The sequence below is a fragment of the Micropterus salmoides genome, unplaced genomic scaffold, assembly GCF_014851395.1.
Source record: "Micropterus salmoides isolate LMB-PRFRI ecotype aquatic unplaced genomic scaffold, ASM1485139v1 Ms_hic_scaffold_1679, whole genome shotgun sequence".
NCBI classification, from domain to species: domain Eukaryota; kingdom Metazoa; phylum Chordata; class Actinopteri; order Centrarchiformes; family Centrarchidae; genus Micropterus; species Micropterus salmoides.
The window spans coordinates 1-22,586 of NW_024040795.1; the positions used below are offsets into that span (position 1 = coordinate 1).

General features: G+C 41.3%; 13 non-coding genes across 13 annotated transcripts; all 13 read left to right on the forward strand.

Annotated features, from left to right (window-relative positions):
* The first annotated feature begins 1,727 nt into the window (after positions 1–1,727).
* On the forward strand, positions 1,728–1,800 carry trnam-cau. Its single transcript has one exon. It is a non-coding gene; the product is annotated as a tRNA-Met (tRNA).
* A 1,732-nt stretch (positions 1,801–3,532) lies between these two features.
* Positions 3,533–3,605, forward strand: trnam-cau. Its single transcript has one exon. It is a non-coding gene; the product is annotated as a tRNA-Met (tRNA).
* Positions 3,606–5,341: 1,736 nt separating this feature from the next.
* trnam-cau lies at positions 5,342–5,414 on the forward strand. The gene has a single exon. It is a non-coding gene; the product is annotated as a tRNA-Met (tRNA).
* A 1,029-nt stretch (positions 5,415–6,443) lies between these two features.
* Positions 6,444–6,516, forward strand: trnam-cau. The gene has a single exon. It is a non-coding gene; the product is annotated as a tRNA-Met (tRNA).
* Positions 6,517–8,252: 1,736 nt separating this feature from the next.
* Positions 8,253–8,325, forward strand: trnam-cau. The gene has a single exon. It is a non-coding gene; the product is annotated as a tRNA-Met (tRNA).
* Positions 8,326–10,075: 1,750 nt separating this feature from the next.
* Positions 10,076–10,148, forward strand: trnam-cau. The gene has a single exon. It is a non-coding gene; the product is annotated as a tRNA-Met (tRNA).
* Positions 10,149–11,177: 1,029 nt separating this feature from the next.
* On the forward strand, positions 11,178–11,250 carry trnam-cau. Its single transcript has one exon. It is a non-coding gene; the product is annotated as a tRNA-Met (tRNA).
* Positions 11,251–12,985: 1,735 nt separating this feature from the next.
* trnam-cau lies at positions 12,986–13,058 on the forward strand. Its single transcript has one exon. It is a non-coding gene; the product is annotated as a tRNA-Met (tRNA).
* A 1,029-nt stretch (positions 13,059–14,087) lies between these two features.
* On the forward strand, positions 14,088–14,160 carry trnam-cau. Its single transcript has one exon. It is a non-coding gene; the product is annotated as a tRNA-Met (tRNA).
* Positions 14,161–16,595: 2,435 nt separating this feature from the next.
* On the forward strand, positions 16,596–16,668 carry trnam-cau. Its single transcript has one exon. It is a non-coding gene; the product is annotated as a tRNA-Met (tRNA).
* Positions 16,669–17,697: 1,029 nt separating this feature from the next.
* On the forward strand, positions 17,698–17,770 carry trnam-cau. Its single transcript has one exon. It is a non-coding gene; the product is annotated as a tRNA-Met (tRNA).
* A 1,735-nt stretch (positions 17,771–19,505) lies between these two features.
* trnam-cau lies at positions 19,506–19,578 on the forward strand. Its single transcript has one exon. It is a non-coding gene; the product is annotated as a tRNA-Met (tRNA).
* A 1,731-nt stretch (positions 19,579–21,309) lies between these two features.
* Positions 21,310–21,382, forward strand: trnam-cau. Its single transcript has one exon. It is a non-coding gene; the product is annotated as a tRNA-Met (tRNA).
* The last annotated feature ends 1,204 nt before the right edge of the window (positions 21,383–22,586 follow it).

A 22,586-nucleotide genomic window follows, 5' to 3' on the forward strand; every position in this document is an offset into this window, starting at 1 on the left:
TTGAGCAGCGCATCAGTCACGACCTTCAGTCACCAACAGCGGACGGTGAACTGTAAACTCTTAAGCTAACAGGGAAGAGAAATTTCAAAATGTTTGGAAAAACGCAAAGTTTAAACGTGCTCAGTTCCATGTCAACTGAGCAATGCATCCAACTACGAAGACTGTGTGATATAGCGGAAAGCTCCGGAACAAGCAAATAGACGGACATTTTGTTAAGACTGTTTTGTCAATTATTGTTTCAGAGGTCAAGATGAACTGTCCAACTACGAAGACTGTGTGAATCTATGAAAAAAATACACAAACGTGCTCAGTTCCATGTCAACTGAGCAATTGCATCCAACTACGAAGACTGTGTGATATAGCGATATGCAAAGAAGTCCCGCAGAGCTCTGACTCAGCTTAGATGTTCTACGCTGTTCACAGTCCCATTTACCGTTGTTTCTTTAACGCTATCCAACATAAATCTCGGACACCATACTTTACACACCCATGCACATATGTTCACACACTGACAAAACAGACTACCACATACACTGTATTATATTCTTTGTTATAGTATGTTCTTAGTCTTGGTTGCCTCAACCTTGGCTCCACTCTTTGACATTGCCTCAGTATTGGGTCAGGACATAAAAGTATCTAAAGTTAATTGTAGCCTTTATGTGAGCATTTGCTGTGCAGATACATTGTTGTTATTGAGCAGCGCATCAGTCACGACCTTCAGTCACCACCAGCGTGACCGTGAACTGTAAACTTAAGCTAACAGGGAAGAGAAATTTCAAAATGTTTGGAAAAACGCAAAGTTTAAACGGCTCAGTTCCATGTCAACTGAGCAATTGCATCCAACTACGAAGACTGTGTGATATAGCGGAAAGCTCCGGAACAAGCAAATAGACGGACATTTTGTTAAGACTGTTTTGTCAAATTGTTCAGAGGTCAAGACTGAACTGTCCAACTACGAAGACTGTGTGAATCTATGAAAAAAAATACACAAAAGTGCTCAGTTCCATGTCAACTGAGCAATTGCATCCAACTACGAAGACTGTGGATATAGCGATATGCAAGAAGTCCCGCATCGCTCTGACTCAGCTTAGATGTTCTTACGCTGTTCACAGTCCCATTACCGTTGTTTCTTTAACGCTATCCAACATAATCATCGGACACCATACTTTACACCCATGCACACATATGTTCACACACTGACAAACAGACTACCACATCTGTATTATTATTTTTGTTATAGTTATGTTCTTAGTCTTGTGTTGCCTCAACCTGGCTCCCACTCTTTGACATTGCCTCAGTATTGGGTCAGGACATAAAAGTATCTAAAGTTAATTGTAGCCTTTATGTGAGCATTTGGTGTGCAGATACATTGTTGTTATTGAGCAGCGCATCAGTCACGACCTTCAGTCACCACCAGCGTGACCGTGAACTGTAAACTCTAAGCTAACAGGAAGAGAAATTTCAAAATGTTTGGAAAAACGCAAAGTTTAAACGTGCTCAGTTCCTGTCAACTGAGCAATTGCATCCAACTACGAAGACTGTGTGATATAGCGGAAAGCTCCGGAACAAGCAAATAGACGGACATTTTGTTAAGACTGTTTTGTCAATTATTGTTTCAGAGGTCAAGACTGAACTGTCCAGCTGAAGGGTTATGGCTCACCTTTTAGTCTGTGAGAAGAGCTCTAACTGCATGGTCACAGCTGAATATCAGAATGCACTGTTTTCAGGCCTCGTTGGCGCAGTAGGCAGCGCGTCAGTCTCATAATCTGAAGGTCGTGAGTTCAAGCCTCACACGGGGCAGGTGTTTTAAAACCAAATGACAACACAGTGGGCAGGATAAATAGTGCCGCCATATTGGTAAAAGGTACCTCGTCAATCTATGAAAAAAAATACACCTGATGCAGACAACTGTGATTCTTACAAAAGCAGCACTTCTCTTGTGAAGCTGTATCACATTACAGGTTGAGCATCTGTGATTGCCACAGAGCTGTGCTCAGTCCACCATCAGTCCCATTTACCGTTGTTTCTTTAACACTATCCAACATAAATCTCGGACACCATACTTTACACACCCATGCACACATATGTTCACACACTGACAAAACAGACTACCACATACACTGTATTATTATTTCTTTGTTATAGTTATGTTCTTAGTCTTGTGTTTGCCTCAACCTTGGCTCCCACTCTTTTGACATTGCCTCAGTATTGGGTCAGGACATAAAAGTATCTAAAGTTAATTGTAGCCTTTATGTGAGCATTTGCTGTGCAGATACATTGTTGTTATTGAGCAGCGCATCAGTCACGACCTTCAGTCACCACAGCGTGACGGTGAACTGTAAACTCTTAAGCTAACAGGGAAGAGAAATTTCAAAATGTTTGGAAAAACGCAAAGTTTAAACGTGCTCAGTTCCATGTCAACTGAGCAATTGCATCCAACTACGAAGACTGTGTGATATAGCGGAAAGCTCCGGAACAAGCAAATAGACGGACATTTTGTTAAGACTGTTTTGTCAATTATTGTTTCAGAGGTCAAGACTGAACTGTCCAACTACGAAGACTGTGTGAATCTATGAAAAAAAATACACAAACGTGCTCAGTTCCATGTCAACTGAGCAATTGCATCCAACTACGAAGACTGTGTGATATAGCGATATGCAAAGAAGTCCCGCATCGCTCTGACTCAGCTTAGATGTTCTTACGCTGTTCACAGTCCCATTTACCGTTGTTTCTTTAACACTATCCAACATAAATCTCGGACACCATACTTTACACACCCATGCACACATATGTTCACACACTGACAAAACAGACTACCACATACACTGTATTATTATTTTTGTTATAGTTATGTTCTTAGTCTTGTGTTTGCCTCAACCTTGGCTCCCACTCTTTTGACATTGCCTCAGTATTGGGTCAGGACATAAAAGTATCTAAAGTTAATTGTAGCCTTTATGTGAGCATTTGCTGTGCAGATACATTGTTGTTATTGAGCAGCGCATCAGTCACGACCTTCAGTCACCACCAGCGTGACCGTGAACTGTAAACTCTTAAGCTAACAGGGAAGAGAAATTTCAAAATGTTTGGAAAAACGCAAAGTTTAAACGTGCTCAGTTCCATGTCAACTGAGCAATTGCATCCAACTACGAAGACTGTGTGATATAGCGGAAAGCTCCGGAACAAGCAAATAGACGGACATTTTGTTAAGACTGTTTTGTCAATTATTGTTTCAGAGGTCAAGACTGAACTGTCCAACTACGAAGACTGTGTGAATCTATGAAAAAAAATACACAAACGTGCTCAGTTCCATGTCAACTGAGCAATTGCATCCAACTACGAAGACTGTGTGATATAGCGGAAAGCTCCGGAACAAGCAAATAGATGGACGTTTTGTTAAGACTGTTTTGTCAATTATTGTTTCAGAGGTCAAGACTGAACTGTCCAGCTGAAGGGTTATGGCTCACCTTTTAGTCTGTGAGAAGAGCTCTAACTGCATGGTCACAGCTGAATATCAGAATGCACTGTTTTTCAGGCCTCGTTGGCGCAGTAGGCAGCGCGTCAGTCTCATAATCTGAAGGTCGTGAGTTCAAGCCTCACACGGGGCAGGTGTTTTAAAACCAAATGACAACACAGTGGGCAGGATAAATAGTGCCGCCATATTGGTAAAAGGTATCTCGTCAATCTATGAAAAAAAAATACACCTGATGCAGACAACTGTGATTCTTACAAAAGCAGCACTTCTCTTGTGAAGCTGTATCACATTACAGGTTGAGCATCTGTGATTGCCACAGAGCTGTGCTCAGTCCACCATCAGTCCCATTTACCGTTGTTTCTTTAACGCTATCCAACATAAATCTCGGACACCATACTTTACACACCCATGCACACATATGTTCACACACTGACAAAACAGACTACCACATACACTGTATTATTATTTCTTTGTTATAGTTATGTTCTTAGTCTTGTGTTTGCCTCAACCTTGGCTCCCACTCTTTTGACATTGCCTCAGTATTGGGTCAGGACATAAAAGTATCTAAAGTTAATTGTAGCCTTTATGTGAGCATTTGCTGTGCAGATACATTGTTGTTATTGAGCAGCGCATCAGTCACGACCTTCAGTCACCACCAGCGTGACGGTGAACTGTAAACTCTTAAGCTAACAGGGAAGAGAAATTTCAAAATGTTTGGAAAAACGCAAAGTTTAAACGTGCTCAGTTCCATGTCAACTGAGCAATTGCATCCAACTACGAAGACTGTGTGATATAGCGGAAAGCTCCGGAACAAGCAAATAGACGGACATTTTGTTAAGACTGTTTTGTCAATTATTGTTTCAGAGGTCAAGACTGAACTGTCCAACTACGAAGACTGTGTGAATCTATGAAAAAAAATACACAAACGTGCTCAGTTCCATGTCAACTGAGCAATTGCATCCAACTACGAAGACTGTGTGATATAGCGATATGCAAAGAAGTCCCGCATCGCTCTGACTCAGCTTAGATGTTCTTACGCTGTTCACAGTCCCATTTACCGTTGTTTCTTTAACACTATCCAACATAAATCTCGGACACCATACTTTACACACCCATGCACACATATGTTCACACACTGACAAAACAGACTACCACATACACTGTATTATTATTTCTTTGTTATAGTTATGTTCTTAGTCTTGTGTTTGCCTCAACCTTGGCTCCCACTCTTTTGACATTGCCTCAGTATTGGGTCAGGACATAAAAGTATCTAAAGTTAATTGTAGCCTTTATGTGAGCATTTGCTGTGCAGATACATTGTTGTTATTGAGCAGCGCATCAGTCACGACCTTCAGTCACCACCAGCGTGACCGTGAACTGTAAACTCTTAAGCTAACAGGGAAGAGAAATTTCAAAATGTTTGGAAAAACGCAAAGTTTAAACGTGCTCAGTTCCATGTCAACTGAGCAATTGCATCCAACTACGAAGACTGTGTGATATAGCGGAAAGCTCCGGAACAAGCAAATAGACGGACATTTTGTTAAGACTGTTTTGTCAATTATTGTTTCAGAGGTCAAGACTGAACTGTCCAACTACGAAGACTGTGTGAATCTATGAAAAAAAATACACAAACGTGCTCAGTTCCATGTCAACTGAGCAATTGCATCCAACTACGAAGACTGTGTGATATAGCGGAAAGCTCCGGAACAAGCAAATAGATGGACGTTTTGTTAAGACTGTTTTGTCAATTATTGTTTCAGAGGTCAAGACTGAACTGTCCAGCTGAAGGGTTATGGCTCACCTTTTAGTCTGTGAGAAGAGCTCTAACTGCATGGTCACAGCTGAATATCAGAATGCACTGTTTTTCAGGCCTCGTTGGCGCAGTAGGCAGCGCGTCAGTCTCATAATCTGAAGGTCGTGAGTTCAAGCCTCACACGGGGCAGGTGTTTTAAAACCAAATGACAACACAGTGGGCAGGATAAATAGTGCCGCCATATTGGTAAAAGGTATCTCGTCAATCTATGAAAAAAAATACACCTGATGCAGACAACTGTGATTCTTACAAAAGCAGCACTTCTCTTGTGAAGCTGTATCACATTACAGGTTGAGCATCTGTGATTGCCACAGAGCTGTGCTCAGTCCACCATCAGTCCCATTTACCGTTGTTTCTTTAACACTATCCAACATAAATCTCGGACACCATACTTTACACACCCATGCACACATATGTTCACACACTGACAAAACAGACTACCACATACACTGTATTATTATTTCTTTGTTATAGTTATGTTCTTAGTCTTGTGTTTGCCTCAACCTTGGCTCCCACTCTTTTGACATTGCCTCAGTATTGGGTCAGGACATAAAAGTATCTAAAGTTAATTGTAGCCTTTATGTGAGCATTTGCTGTGCAGATACATTGTTGTTATTGAGCAGCGCATCAGTCACGACCTTCAGTCACCACCAGCGTGACCGTGAACTGTAAACTCTTAAGCTAACAGGGAAGAGAAATTTCAAAATGTTTGGAAAAACGCAAAGTTTAAACGTGCTCAGTTCCATGTCAACTGAGCAATTGCATCCAACTACGAAGACTGTGTGATATAGCGGAAAGCTCCGGAACAAGCAAATAGACGGACATTTTGTTAAGACTGTTTTGTCAATTATTGTTTCAGAGGTCAAGACTGAACTGTCCAACTACGAAGACTGTGTGAATCTATGAAAAAAAATACACAAACGTGCTCAGTTCCATGTCAACTGAGCAATTGCATCCAACTACGAAGACTGTGTGATATAGCGGAAAGCTCCGGAACAAGCAAATAGATGGACGTTTTGTTAAGACTGTTTTGTCAATTATTGTTTCAGAGGTCAAGACTGAACTGTCCAGCTGAAGGGTTATGGCTCACCTTTTAGTCTGTGAGAAGAGCTCTAACTGCATGGTCACAGCTGAATATCAGAATGCACTGTTTTTCAGGCCTCGTTGGCGCAGTAGGCAGCGCGTCAGTCTCATAATCTGAAGGTCGTGAGTTCAAGCCTCACACGGGGCAGGTGTTTTAAAACCAAATGACAACACAGTGGGCAGGATAAATAGTGCCGCCATATTGGTAAAAGGTATCTCGTCAATCTATGAAAAAAAAATACACCTGATGCAGACAACTGTGATTCTTACAAAAGCAGCACTTCTCTTGTGAAGCTGTATCACATTACAGGTTGAGCATCTGTGATTGCCACAGAGCTGTGCTCAGTCCACCATCAGTCCCATTTACCGTTGTTTCTTTAACGCTATCCAACATAAATCTCGGACACCATACTTTACACACCCATGCACACATATGTTCACACACTGACAAAACAGACTACCACATACACTGTATTATTATTTCTTTGTTATAGTTATGTTCTTAGTCTTGTGTTTGCCTCAACCTTGGCTCCCACTCTTTTGACATTGCCTCAGTATTGGGTCAGGACATAAAAGTATCTAAAGTTAATTGTAGCCTTTATGTGAGCATTTGCTGTGCAGATACATTGTTGTTATTGAGCAGCGCATCAGTCACGACCTTCAGTCACCACCAGCGTGACGGTGAACTGTAAACTCTTAAGCTAACAGGGAAGAGAAATTTCAAAATGTTTGGAAAAACGCAAAGTTTAAACGTGCTCAGTTCCATGTCAACTGAGCAATTGCATCCAACTACGAAGACTGTGTGATATAGCGGAAAGCTCCGGAACAAGCAAATAGACGGACATTTTGTTAAGACTGTTTTGTCAATTATTGTTTCAGAGGTCAAGACTGAACTGTCCAACTACGAAGACTGTGTGAATCTATGAAAAAAAATACACAAACGTGCTCAGTTCCATGTCAACTGAGCAATTGCATCCAACTACGAAGACTGTGTGATATAGCGATATGCAAAGAAGTCCCGCATCGCTCTGACTCAGCTTAGATGTTCTTACGCTGTTCACAGTCCCATTTACCGTTGTTTCTTTAACACTATCCAACATAAATCTCGGACACCATACTTTACACACCCATGCACACATATGTTCACACACTGACAAAACAGACTACCACATACACTGTATTATTATTTCTTTGTTATAGTTATGTTCTTAGTCTTGTGTTTGCCTCAACCTTGGCTCCCACTCTTTTGACATTGCCTCAGTATTGGGTCAGGACATAAAAGTATCTAAAGTTAATTGTAGCCTTTATGTGAGCATTTGCTGTGCAGATACATTGTTGTTATTGAGCAGCGCATCAGTCACGACCTTCAGTCACCACCAGCGTGACCGTGAACTGTAAACTCTTAAGCTAACAGGGAAGAGAAATTTCAAAATGTTTGGAAAAACGCAAAGTTTAAACGTGCTCAGTTCCATGTCAACTGAGCAATTGCATCCAACTACGAAGACTGTGTGATATAGCGGAAAGCTCCGGAACAAGCAAATAGACGGACATTTTGTTAAGACTGTTTTGTCAATTATTGTTTCAGAGGTCAAGACTGAACTGTCCAACTACGAAGACTGTGTGAATCTATGAAAAAAAATACACAAACGTGCTCAGTTCCATGTCAACTGAGCAATTGCATCCAACTACGAAGACTGTGTGATATAGCGGAAAGCTCCGGAACAAGCAAATAGATGGACGTTTTGTTAAGACTGTTTTGTCAATTATTGTTTCAGAGGTCAAGACTGAACTGTCCAGCTGAAGGGTTATGGCTCACCTTTTAGTCTGTGAGAAGAGCTCTAACTGCATGGTCACAGCTGAATATCAGAATGCACTGTTTTTCAGGCCTCGTTGGCGCAGTAGGCAGCGCGTCAGTCTCATAATCTGAAGGTCGTGAGTTCAAGCCTCACACGGGGCAGGTGTTTTAAAACCAAATGACAACACAGTGGGCAGGATAAATAGTGCCGCCATATTGGTAAAAGGTATCTCGTCAATCTATGAAAAAAAAATACACCTGATGCAGACAACTGTGATTCTTACAAAAGCAGCACTTCTCTTGTGAAGCTGTATCACATTACAGGTTGAGCATCTGTGATTGCCACAGAGCTGTGCTCAGTCCACCATCAGTCCCATTTACCGTTGTTTCTTTAACACTATCCAACATAAATCTCGGACACCATACTTTACACACCCATGCACACATATGTTCACACACTGACAAAACAGACTACCACATACACTGTTATTATTTCTTTGTTATAGTTATGTTCTTAGTCTTGTGTTTGCCTCAACCTTGGCTCCCACTCTTTTGACATTGCCTCAGTATTGGGTCAGGACATAAAAGTATCTAAAGTTAATTGTAGCCTTTATGTGAGCATTTGCTGTGCAGATACATTGTTGTTATTGAGCAGCGCATCAGTCACGACCTTCAGTCACCACCAGCGTGACGGTGAACTGTAAACTCTTAAGCTAACAGGGAAGAGAAATTTCAAAATGTTTGGAAAAACGCAAAGTTTAAACGTGCTCAGTTCCATGTCAACTGAGCAATTGCATCCAACTACGAAGACTGTGTGATATAGCGGAAAGCTCCGGAACAAGCAAATAGACGGACATTTTGTTAAGACTGTTTTGTCAATTATTGTTTCAGAGGTCAAGACTGAACTGTCCAACTACGAAGACTGTGTGAATCTATGAAAAAAAATACACAAACGTGCTCAGTTCCATGTCAACTGAGCAATTGCATCCAACTACGAAGACTGTGTGATATAGCGAAAGCTCCGAACAAGCATAGCTGGACGTCAGTTAAGACTGTTTTGTCACGCTTGTTTCAGAGGTCAAGACTGAACTGTCCAGCTGAACACTATGGCTCACATAAGTCTGTGAGAAGAGCTCTAACTGCATGGTCACAGCTGAATATCAGAATGCACTGTTTTTCAGGCCTCGTTGGCCAGTAGGCACGCGTCAGTCTCATAATCTGAAGTTATAGTTATGTTCTTAGTCAGGTGTTTGCCTCAACCTTGGCTCCCACTCTTTTGACATTGCCTCAGTATTGGGTCAGGACATAAAAGTATCTAAAGTTAATTGTAGCCTTTATGTGAGCATTTGCTGTGCAGATACATTGTTGTTATTGAGCAGCGCATCAGTCACGACCTTCAGTCACCACCAGCGTGACCGTGAACTGTAAACTCTTAAGCTAACAGGGAAGAGAATTTCAAAATGTTTGGAAAAACGCAAAGTTTAAACGTGCTCAGTTCCATGTCAACTGAGCAATTGCATCCAACTACGAAGACTGTGTGATATAGCGGAAAGCTCCGGAACAAGCAAATAGACGGACATTTTGTTAAGACTGTTTTGTCAATTATTGTTTCAGAGGTCAAGACTGAACTGTCCAACTATGAAGACTGTGTGAATCTATGAAAAAAATACACAAACGTGCTCAGTTCCATGTCAACTGAGCAATTGCATCCAACTACGAAGACTGTGTGATATAGCGGAAAGCTCCGGAACAAGCAAATAGATGGACGTTTTGTTAAGACTGTTTTGTCAATTATTGTTTCAGAGGTCAAGACTGAACTGTCCAGCTGAAGGGTTATGGCTCACCTTTTAGTCTGTGAGAAGAGCTCTAACTGCATGGTCACAGCTGAATATCAGAATGCACTGTTTTTCAGGCCTCGTTGGCGCAGTAGGCAGCGCGTCAGTCTCATAATCTGAAGGTCGTGAGTTCAAGCCTCACACGGGGCAGGTGTTTTAAAACCAAATGACAACACAGTGGGCAGGATAAATAGTGCCGCCATATTGGTAAAAGGTATCTTGTCAATCTATGAAAAAAAATACACCTGATGCAGACAACTGTGATTCTTACAAAAGCAGCACTTCTCTTGTGAAGCTGTATCACATTACAGGTTGAGCATCTGTGATTGCCACAGAGCTGTGCTCAGTCCACCATCAGTCCCATTTACCGTTGTTTCTTTAACACTATCCAACATAAATCTCGGACACCATACTTTACACACCCATGCACACATATGTTCACACACTGACAAAACAGACTACCACATACACTGTATTATTATTTCTTTGTTATAGTTATGTTCTTAGTCTTGTGTTTGCCTCAACCTTGGCTCCCACTCTTTTGACATTGCCTCAGTATTGGGTCAGGACATAAAAGTATCTAAAGTTAATTGTAGCCTTTATGTGAGCATTTGCTGTGCAGATACATTGTTGTTATTGAGCAGCGCATCAGTCACGACCTTCAGTCACCACCAGCGTGACCGTGAACTGTAAACTCTTAAGCTAACAGGGAAGAGAAATTTCAAAATGTTTGGAAAAACGCAAAGTTTAAACGTGCTCAGTTCCATGTCAACTGAGCAATTGCATCCAACTACGAAGACTGTGTGATATAGCGGAAAGCTCCGGAACAAGCAAATAGACGGACATTTTGTTAAGACTGTTTTGTCAATTATTGTTTCAGAGGTCAAGACTGAACTGTCCAACTACGAAGACTGTGTGAATCTATGAAAAAAAATACACAAACGTGCTCAGTTCCATGTCAACTGAGCAATTGCATCCAACTACGAAGACTGTGTGATATAGCGGAAAGCTCCGGAACAAGCAAATAGATGGACGTTTTGTTAAGACTGTTTTGTCAATTATTGTTTCAGAGGTCAAGACTGAACTGTCCAGCTGAAGGGTTATGGCTCACCTTTTAGTCTGTGAGAAGAGCTCTAACTGCATGGTCACAGCTGAATATCAGAATGCACTGTTTTTCAGGCCTCGTTGGCGCAGTAGGCAGCGCGTCAGTCTCATAATCTGAAGGTCGTGAGTTCAAGCCTCACACGGGGCAGGTGTTTTAAAACCAAATGACAACACAGTGGGCAGGATAAATAGTGCCGCCATATTGGTAAAAGGTATCTCGTCAATCTATGAAAAAAAAATACACCTGATGCAGACAACTGTGATTCTTACAAAAGCAGCACTTCTCTTGTGAAGCTGTATCACATTACAGGTTGAGCATCTGTGATTGCCACAGAGCTGTGCTCAGTCCACCATCAGTCCCATTTACCGTTGTTTCTTTAACGCTATCCAACATAAATCTCGGACACCATACTTTACACACCCATGCACACATATGTTCACACACTGACAAAACAGACTACCACATACACTGTATTATTATTTCTTTGTTATAGTTATGTTCTTAGTCTTGTGTTTGCCTCAACCTTGGCTCCCACTCTTTTGACATTGCCTCAGTATTGGGTCAGGACATAAAAGTATCTAAAGTTAATTGTAGCCTTTATGTGAGCATTTGCTGTGCAGATACATTGTTGTTATTGAGCAGCGCATCAGTCACGACCTTCAGTCACCACCAGCGTGACGGTGAACTGTAAACTCTTAAGCTAACAGGGAAGAGAAATTTCAAAATGTTTGGAAAAACGCAAAGTTTAAACGTGTCAGTTCCATGTCAACTGAGCAATTGCATCCAACTACGAAGACTGTGTGATATAGCGGAAAGCTCCGGAACAAGCAAATAGACGGACATTTTGTTAAGACTGTTTTGTCAATTATTGTTTCAGAGGTCAAGACTGAACTGTCCAACTACGAAGACTGTGTGAATCTATGAAAAAAAATACACAAACGTGCTCAGTTCCATGTCAACTGAGCAATTGCATCCAACTACGAAGACTGTGTGATATAGCGATATGCAAAGAAGTCCCGCATCGCTCTGACTCAGCTTAGATGTTCTTACGCTGTTCACAGTCCCATTTACCGTTGTTTCTTTAACACTATCCAACATAAATCTCGGACACCATACTTTACACACCCATGCACACATATGTTCACACACTGACAAAACAGACTACCACATACACTGTATTATTATTTCTTTGTTATAGTTATGTTCTTAGTGTTGTGTTTGCCTCAACCTTGGCTCCCACTCTTTTGACATTGCCTCAGTATTGGGTCAGGACATAAAAGTATCTAAAGTTAATTGTAGCCTTTATGTGAGCATTTGCTGTGCAGATACATTGTTGTTATTGAGCAGCGCATCAGTCACGACCTTCAGTCACCACCAGCGTGACCGTGAACTGTAAACTCTTAAGCTAACAGGGAAGAGAAATTTCAAAATGTTTGGAAAAACGCAAAGTTTAAACGTGCTCAGTTCCATGTCAACTGAGCAATTGCATCCAACTACGAAGACTGTGTGATATAGCGGAAAGCTCCGGAACAAGCAAATAGACGGACATTTTGTTAAGACTGTTTTGTCAATTATTGTTTCAGAGGTCAAGACTGAACTGTCCAACTATGAAGACTGTGTGAATCTATGAAAAAAAATACACAAACGTGCTCAGTTCCATGTCAACTGAGCAATTGCATCCAACTACGAAGACTGTGTGATATAGCGGAAAGCTCCGGAACAAGCAAATAGATGGACGTTTTGTTAAGACTGTTTTGTCAATTATTGTTTCAGAGGTCAAGACTGAACTGTCCAGCTGAAGGGTTATGGCTCACCTTTTAGTCTGTGAGAAGAGCTCTAACTGCATGGTCACAGCTGAATATCAGAATGCACTGTTTTTCAGGCCTCGTTGGCGCAGTAGGCAGCGCGTCAGTCTCATAATCTGAAGGTCGTGAGTTCAAGCCTCACACGGGGCAGGTGTTTTAAAACCAAATGACAACACAGTGGGCAGGATAAATAGTGCCGCCATATTGGTAAAAGGTATCTGTCAATCTATGAAAAAAAAATACACCTGATGCAGACAACTGTGATTCTTACAAAAGCAGCACTTCTCTTGTGAAGCTGTATCACATTACAGGTTGAGCATCTGTGATTGCCACAGAGCTGTGCTCAGTCCACCATCAGTCCCATTTACCGTTGTTTCTTTAACACTATCCAACATAAATCTCGGACACCATACTTTACACACCCATGCACACATATGTTCACACACTGACAAAACAGACTACCACATACACTGTATTATTATTTCTTTGTTATAGTTATGTTCTTAGTCTTGTGTTTGCCTCAACCTTGGCTCCCACTCTTTTGACATTGCCTCAGTATTGGGTCAGGACATAAAAGTATCTAAAGTTAATTGTAGCCTTTATGTGAGCATTTGCTGTGCAGATACATTGTTGTTATTGAGCAGCGCATCAGTCACGACCTTCAGTCACCACCAGCGTGACCGTGAACTGTAAACTCTTAAGCTAACAGGGAAGAGAAATTTCAAAATGTTTGGAAAAACGCAAAGTTTAAACGTGCTCAGTTCCATGTCAACTGAGCAATTGCATCCAACTACGAAGACTGTGTGATATAGCGGAAAGCTCCGGAACAAGCAAATAGACGGACATTTTGTTAAGACTGTTTTGTCAATTATTGTTTCAGAGGTCAAGACTGAACTGTCCAACTACGAAGACTGTGTGAATCTATGAAAAAAAATACACAAACGTGCTCAGTTCCATGTCAACTGAGCAATTGCATCCAACTACGAAGACTGTGTGATATAGCGGAAAGCTCCGGAACAAGCAAATAGATGGACGTTTTGTTAAGACTGTTTTGTCAATTATTGTTTCAGAGGTCAAGACTGAACTGTCCAGCTGAAGGGTTATGGCTCACCTTTTAGTCTGTGAGAAGAGCTCTAACTGCATGGTCACAGCTGAATATCAGAATGCACTGTTTTTCAGGCCTCGTTGGCGCAGTAGGCAGCGCGTCAGTCTCATAATCTGAAGGTCGTGAGTTCAAGCCTCACACGGGGCAGGTGTTTTAAAACCAAATGACAACACAGTGGGCAGGATAAATAGTGCCGCCATATTGGTAAAAGGTATCTCGTCAATCTATGAAAAAAAAATACACCTGATGCAGACAACTGTGATTCTTACAAAAGCAGCACTTCTCTTGTGAAGCTGTATCACATTACAGGTTGAGCATCTGTGATTGCCACAGAGCTGTGCTCAGTCCACCATCAGTCCCATTTACCGTTGTTTCTTTAACGCTATCCAACATAAATCTCGGACACCATACTTTACACACCCATGCACACATGTTCACACACTGACAAAACAGACTACCACATACACTGTATTATTATTTCTTTGTTATAGTTATGTTCTTAGTTGTGTTTGCCTCAACCTTGGCTCCCACTCTTTTGACATTGCCTCAGTATTGGGTCAGGACATAAAAGTATCTAAAGTTAATTGTAGCCTTTATGTGAGCATTTGCTGTGCAGATACATTGTTGTTATTGAGCAGCGCATCAGTCACGACCTTCAGTCACCACCAGCGTGACCGTGAACTGTAAACTCTTAAGCTAACAGGGAAGAGAAATTTCAAAATGTTTGGAAAAACGCAAAGTTTAAACGTGCTCAGTTCCATGTCAACTGAGCAATTGCATCCAACTACGAAGACTGTGTGATATAGCGGAAAGCTCCGGAACAAGCAAATAGACGGACATTTTGTTAAGACTGTTTTGTCAATTATTGTTTCAGAGGTCAAGACTGAACTGTCCAACTACGAAGACTGTGTGAATCTATGAAAAAAATACACAAACGTGCTCAGTTCCATGTCAACTGAGCAATTGCATCCAACTACGAAGACTGTGTGATATAGCGATATGCAAAGAAGTCCCGCATCGCTCTGACTCAGCTTAGATGTTCTTACGCTGTTCACAGTCCCATTTACCGTTGTTTCTTTAACACTATCCAACATAAATCTCGGACACCATACTTTACACACCCATGCACACATATGTTCACACACTGACAAAACAGACTACCACATACACTGTATTATTATTTCTTTGTTATAGTTATGTTCTTAGTCTTGTGTTTGCCTCAACCTTGGCTCCCACTCTTTTGACATTGCCTCAGTATTGGGTCAGGACATAAAAGTATCTAAAGTTAATTGTAGCCTTTATGTGAGCATTTGCTGTGCAGATACATTGTTGTTATTGAGCAGCGCATCAGTCACGACCTTCAGTCACCACCAGCGTGACCGTGAACTGTAAACTCTTAAGCTAACAGGGAAGAGAAATTTCAAAATGTTTGGAAAAACGCAAAGTTTAAACGTGCTCAGTTCCATGTCAACTGAGCAATTGCATCCAACTACGAAGACTGTGTGATATAGCGGAAAGCTCCGGAACAAGCAAATAGACGGACATTTTGTTAAGACTGTTTTGTCAATTATTGTTTCAGAGGTCAAGACTGAACTGTCCAACTACGAAGACTGTGTGAATCTATGAAAAAAAATACACAAACGTGCTCAGTTCCATGTCAACTGAGCAATTGCATCCAACTACGAAGACTGTGTGATATAGCGATATGCAAAGAAGTCCCGCATCGCTCTGACTCAGCTTAGATGTTCTTACGCTGTTCACAGTCCCATTTACCGTTGTTTCTTTAACACTATCCAACATAAATCTCGGACACCATACTTTACACACCCATGCACACATATGTTCACACACTGACAAAACAGACTACCACATACACTGTATTATTATTTCTTTGTTATAGTTATGTTCTTAGTCTTGTGTTTGCCTCAACCTTGGCTCCCACTCTTTTGACATTGCCTCAGTATTGGGTCAGGACATAAAAGTATCTAAAGTTAATTGTAGCCTTTATGTGAGCATTTGCTGTGCAGATACATTGTTGTTATTGAGCAGCGCATCAGTCACGACCTTCAGTCACCACCAGCGTGACCGTGAACTGTAAACTCTTAAGCTAACAGGGAAGAGAAATTTCAAAATGTTTGGAAAAACGCAAAGTTTAAACGTGCTCAGTTCCATGTCAACTGAGCAATTGCATCCAACTACGAAGACTGTGTGATATAGCGGAAAGCTCCGGAACAAGCAAATAGACGGACATTTTGTTAAGACTGTTTTGTCAATTATTGTTTCAGAGGTCAAGACTGAACTGTCCAACTACGAAGACTGTGTGAATCTATGAAAAAAATACACAAACGTGCTCAGTTCCATGTCAACTGAGCAATTGCATCCAACTACGAAGACTGTGTGATATAGCGGAAAGCTCCGGAACAAGCAAATAGATGGACGTTTTGTTAAGACTGTTTTGTCAATTATTGTTTCAGAGGTCAAGACTGAACTGTCCAGCTGAAGGGTTATCGCTCACCTTTTAGTCTGTGAGAAGAGCTCTAACTGCATGGTCACAGCTGAATATCAGAATGCACTGTTTTCAGGCCTCGTTGGCGCAGTAGGCAGCGCGTCAGTCTCATAATCTGAAGGTCGTGAGTTCAAGCCTCACACGGGGCAGGTGTTTTAAAACCAAATGACAACACAGTGGGCAGGATAAATAGTGCCGCCATATTGGTAAAAGGTATCTCGTCAATCTATGAAAAAAAATACACCTGATGCAGACAACTGTGATTCTTACAAAAGCAGCACTTCTCTTGTGAAGCTGTATCACATTACAGGTTGAGCATCTGTGATTGCCACAGAGCTGTGCTCAGTCCACCATCAGTCCCATTTACCGTTGTTTCTTTAACACTATCCAACATAAATCTCGGACACCATACTTTACACACCCATGCACACATATGTTCACACACTGACAAAACAGACTACCACATACACTGTATTATTATTTCTTTGTTATAGTTATGTTCTTAGTCTTGTGTTTGCCTCAACCTTGGCTCCCACTCTTTTGACATTGCCTCAGTATTGGGTCAGGACATAAAAGTATCTAAAGTTAATTGTAGCCTTTATGTGAGCATTTGCTGTGCAGATACATTGTTGTTATTGAGCAGCGCATCAGTCACGACCTTCAGTCACCACCAGCGTGACTGTGAACTGTAAACTCTTAAGCTAACAGGGAAGAGAAATTTCAAAATGTTTGGAAAAACGCAAAGTTTAAACGTGCTCAGTTCCATGTCAACTGAGCAATTGCATCCAACTACGAAGACTGTGTGATATAGCGGAAAGCTCCGGAACAAGCAAATAGACGGACATTTTGTTAAGACTGTTTTGTCAATTATTGTTTCAGAGGTCAAGACTGAACTGTCCAACTACGAAGACTGTGTGAATCTATGAAAAAAAATACACAAACGTGCTCAGTTCCATGTCAACTGAGCAATTGCATCCAACTACGAAGACTGTGTGATATAGCGGAAAGCTCCGGAACAAGCAAATAGATGGACGTTTTGTTAAGACTGTTTTGTCAATTATTGTTTCAGAGGTCAAGACTGAACTGTCCAGCTGAAGGGTTATGGCTCACCTTTTAGTCTGTGAGAAGAGCTCTAACTGCATGGTCACAGCTGAATATCAGAATGCACTGTTTTTCAGGCCTCGTTGGCGCAGTAGGCAGCGCGTCAGTCTCATAATCTGAAGGTCGTGAGTTCAAGCCTCACACGGGGCAGGTGTTTTAAAACCAAATGACAACACAGTGGGCAGGATAAATAGTGCCGCCATATTGGTAAAAGGTATCTCGTCAATCTATGAAAAAAAAATACACCTGATGCAGACAACTGTGATTCTTACAAAAGCAGCACTTCTCTTGTGAAGCTGTATCACATTACAGGTTGAGCATCTGTGATTGCCACAGAGCTGTGCTCAGTCCACCATCAGTCCCATTTACCGTTGTTTCTTTAACACTATCCAACATAAATCTCGGACACCATACTTTACACACCCATGCACACATATGTTCACACACTGACAAAACAGACTACCACATACACTGTATTATTATTTCTTTGTTATAGTTATGTTCTTAGTCTTGTGTTTGCCTCAACCTTGGCTCCCACTCTTTTGACATTGCCTCAGTATTGGGTCAGGACATAAAAGTATCTAAAGTTAATTGTAGCCTTTATGTGAGCATTTGCTGTGCAGATACATTGTTGTTATTGAGCAGCGCATCAGTCACGACCTTCAGTCACCACCAGCGTGACCGTGAACTGTAAACTCTTAAGCTAACAGGGAAGAGAAATTTCAAAATGTTTGGAAAAACGCAAGTTTAAACGTGCTCAGTTCCATGTCAACTGAGCAATTGCATCCAACAACGAAGACTGTGTGATATAGCGGAAAGCTCCGGAACAAGCAAATAGACGGACATTTTGTTAAGACTGTTTTGTCAATTATTGTTTCAGAGGTCAAGACTGAACTGTCCAACTACGAAGACTGTGTGAATCTATGAAAAAAAATACACAAACGTGCTCAGTTCCATGTCAACTGAGCAATTGCATCCAACTACGAAGACTGTGTGATATAGCGATATGCAAAGAAGTCCCGCATCGCTCTGACTCAGCTTAGATGTTCTTACGCTGTTCACAGTCCCATTTACCGTTGTTTCTTTAACACTATCCAACATAAATCTCGGACACCATACTTTACACACCCATGCACACATATGTTCACACACTGACAAAACAGACTACCACATACACTGTATTATTATTTCTTTGTTATAGTTATGTTCTTAGTGTTGTGTTTGCCTCAACCTTGGCTCCCACTCTTTTGACATTGCCTCAGTATTGGGTCAGGACATAAAAGTATCTAAAGTTAATTGTAGCCTTTATGTGAGCATTTGCTGTGCAGATACATTGTTGTTATTGAGCAGCGCATCAGTCACGACCTTCAGTCACCACCAGCGTGACCGTGAACTGTAAACTCTTAAGCTAACAGGGAAGAGAAATTTCAAAATGTTTGGAAAAACGCAAAGTTTAAACGTGCTCAGTTCCATGTCAACTGAGCAATTGCATCCAACTACGAAGACTGTGTGATATAGCGGAAAGCTCCGGAACAAGCAAATAGACGGACATTTTGTTAAGACTGTTTTGTCAATTATTGTTTCAGAGGTCAAGACTGAACTGTCCAACTACGAAGACTGTGTGAATCTATGAAAAAAAATACACAAACGTGCTCAGTTCCATGTCAACTGAGCAATTGCATCCAACTACGAAGACTGTGTGATATAGCGGAAAGCTCCGGAACAAGCAAATAGATGGACGTTTTGTTAAGACTGTTTTGTCAATTATTGTTTCAGAGGTCAAGACTGAACTGTCCAGCTGAAGGGTTATGGCTCACCTTTTAGTCTGTGAGAAGAGCTCTAACTGCATGGTCACAGCTGAATATCAGAATGCACTGTTTTTCAGGCCTCGTTGGCGCAGTAGGCAGCGCGTCAGTCTCATAATCTGAAGGTCGTGAGTTCAAGCCTCACACGGGGCAGGTGTTTTAAAACCAAATGACAACACAGTGGGCAGGATAAATAGTGCCGCCATATTGGTAAAAGGTATCTCGTCAATCTATGAAAAAAAAATACACCTGATGCAGACAACTGTGATTCTTACAAAAGCAGCACTTCTCTTGTGAAGCTGTATCACATTACAGGTTGAGCATCTGTGATTGCCACAGAGCTGTGCTCAGTCCACCATCAGTCCCATTTACCGTTGTTTCTTTAACGCTATCCAACATAAATCTCGGACACCATACTTTACACACCCATGCACACATATGTTCACACACTGACAAAACAGACTACCACATACACTGTATTATTATTTCTTTGTTATAGTTATGTTCTTAGTCTTGTGTTTGCCTCAACCTTGGCTCCCACTCTTTTGACATTGCCTCAGTATTGGGTCAGGACATAAAAGTATCTAAAGTTAATTGTAGCCTTTATGTGAGCATTTGCTGTGCAGATACATTGTTGTTATTGAGCAGCGCATCAGTCACGACCTTCAGTCACCACCAGCGTGACGTGAACTGTAAACTCTTAAGCTAACAGGGAAGAGAAATTTCAAAATGTTTGGAAAAACGCAAAGTTTAAACGTGCTCAGTTCCATGTCAACTGAGCAATTGCATCCAACTACGAAGACTGTGTGATATAGCGGAAAGCTCCGGAACAAGCAAATAGACGGACATTTTGTTAAGACTGTTTTGTCAATTATTGTTTCAGAGGTCAAGACTGAACTGTCCAACTACGAAGACTGTGTGAATCTATGAAAAAAATACACAAACGTGCTCAGTTCCATGTCAACTGAGCAATTGCATCCAACTACGAAGACTGTGTGATATAGCGATATGCAAAGAAGTCCCGCATCGCTCTGACTCAGCTTAGATGTTCTTACGCTGTTCACAGTCCCATTTACCGTTGTTTCTTTAACACTATCCAACATAAATCTCGGACACCATACTTTACACACCCATGCACACATATGTTCACACACTGACAAAACAGACTACCACATACACTGTATTATTATTCTTTGTTATAGTTATGTTCTTAGTCTTGTGTTTGCCTCAACCTTGGCTCCCACTCTTTTGACATTGCCTCAGTATTGGGTCAGGACATAAAAGTATCTAAAGTTAATTGTAGCCTTTATGTGAGCATTTGCTGTGCAGATACATTGTTGTTATTGAGCAGCGCATCAGTCACGACCTTCAGTCACCACCAGCGTGACCGTGAACTGTAAACTCTTAAGCTAACAGGGAAGAGAAATTTCAAATGTTTGGAAAAACGCAAAGTTTAAACGTGCTCAGTTCCATGTCAACTGAGCAATTGCATCCAACTACGAAGACTGTGTGATATAGCGGAAAGCTCCGGAACAAGCAAATAGACGGACATTTTGTTAAGACTGTTTTGTCAATTATTGTTTCAGAGGTCAAGACTGAACTGTCCAACTACGAAGACTGTGTGAATCTATGAAAAAAATACACAAACGTGCTCAGTTCCATGTCAACTGAGCAATTGCATCCAACTACGAAGACTGTGTGATATAGCGGAAAGCTCCGGAACAAGCAAATAGATGGACGTTTTGTTAAGACTGTTTTGTCAATTATTGTTTCAGAGGTCAAGACTGAACTGTCCAGCTGAAGGGTTATGGCTCACCTTTTAGTCTGTGAGAAGAGCTCTAACTGCATGGTCACAGCTGAATATCAGAATGCACTGTTTTTCAGGCCTCGTTGGCGCAGTAGGCAGCGCGTCAGTCTCATAATCTGAAGGTCGTGAGTTCAAGCCTCACACGGGGCAGGTGTTTTAAAACCAAATGACAACACAGTGGGCAGGATAAATAGTGCCGCCATATTGGTAAAAGGTATCTCGTCAATCTATGAAAAAAAAATACACCTGATGCAGACAACTGTGATTCTTACAAAAGCAGCACTTCTCTTGTGAAGCTGTATCACATTACAGGTTGAGCATCTGTGATTGCCACAGAGCTGTGCTCAGTCCACCATCAGTCCCATTTACCGTTGTTTCTTTAACACTATCCAACATAAATCTCGGACACCATACTTTACACACCCATGCACACATATGTTCACACACTGACAAAACAGACTACCACATACACTGTATTATTATTTCTTTGTTATAGTTATGTTCTTAGTCTTGTGTTTGCCTCAACCTTGGCTCCCACTCTTTTGACATTGCCTCAGTATTGGGTCAGGACATAAAAGTATCTAAAGTTAATTGTAGCCTTTATGTGAGCATTTGCTGTGCAGATACATTGTTGTTATTGAGCAGCGCATCAGTCACGACCTTCAGTCACCACCAGCGTGACCGTGAACTGTAAACTCTTAAGCTAACAGGGAAGAGAAATTTCAAAATGTTTGGAAAAACGCAAAGTTTAAACGTGCTCAGTTCCATGTCAACTGAGCAATTGCATCCAACTACGAAGACTGTGTGATATAGCGGAAAGCTCCGGAACAAGCAAATAGACGGACATTTTGTTAAGACTGTTTTGTCAATTATTGTTTCAGAGGTCAAGACTGAACTGTCCAACTACGAAGACTGTGTGAATCTATGAAAAAAATACACAAACGTGCTCAGTTCCATGTCAACTGAGCAATTGCATCCAACTACGAAGACTGTGTGATATAGCGATATGCAAAGAAGTCCCGCATCGCTCTGACTCAGCTTAGATGTTCTTACGCTGTTCACAGTCCCATTTACCGTTGTTTCTTTAACACTATCCAACATAAATCTCGGACACCATACTTTACACACCCATGCACACATATGTTCACACACTGACAAAACAGACTACCACATACACTGTATTATTATTTCTTTGTTATAGTTATGTTCTTAGTGTTGTGTTTGCCTCAACCTTGGCTCCCACTCTTTTGACATTGCCTCAGTATTGGGTCAGGACATAAAAGTATCTAAAGTTAATTGTAGCCTTATGTGAGCATTTGCTGTGCAGATACATTGTTGTTATTGAGCAGCGCAT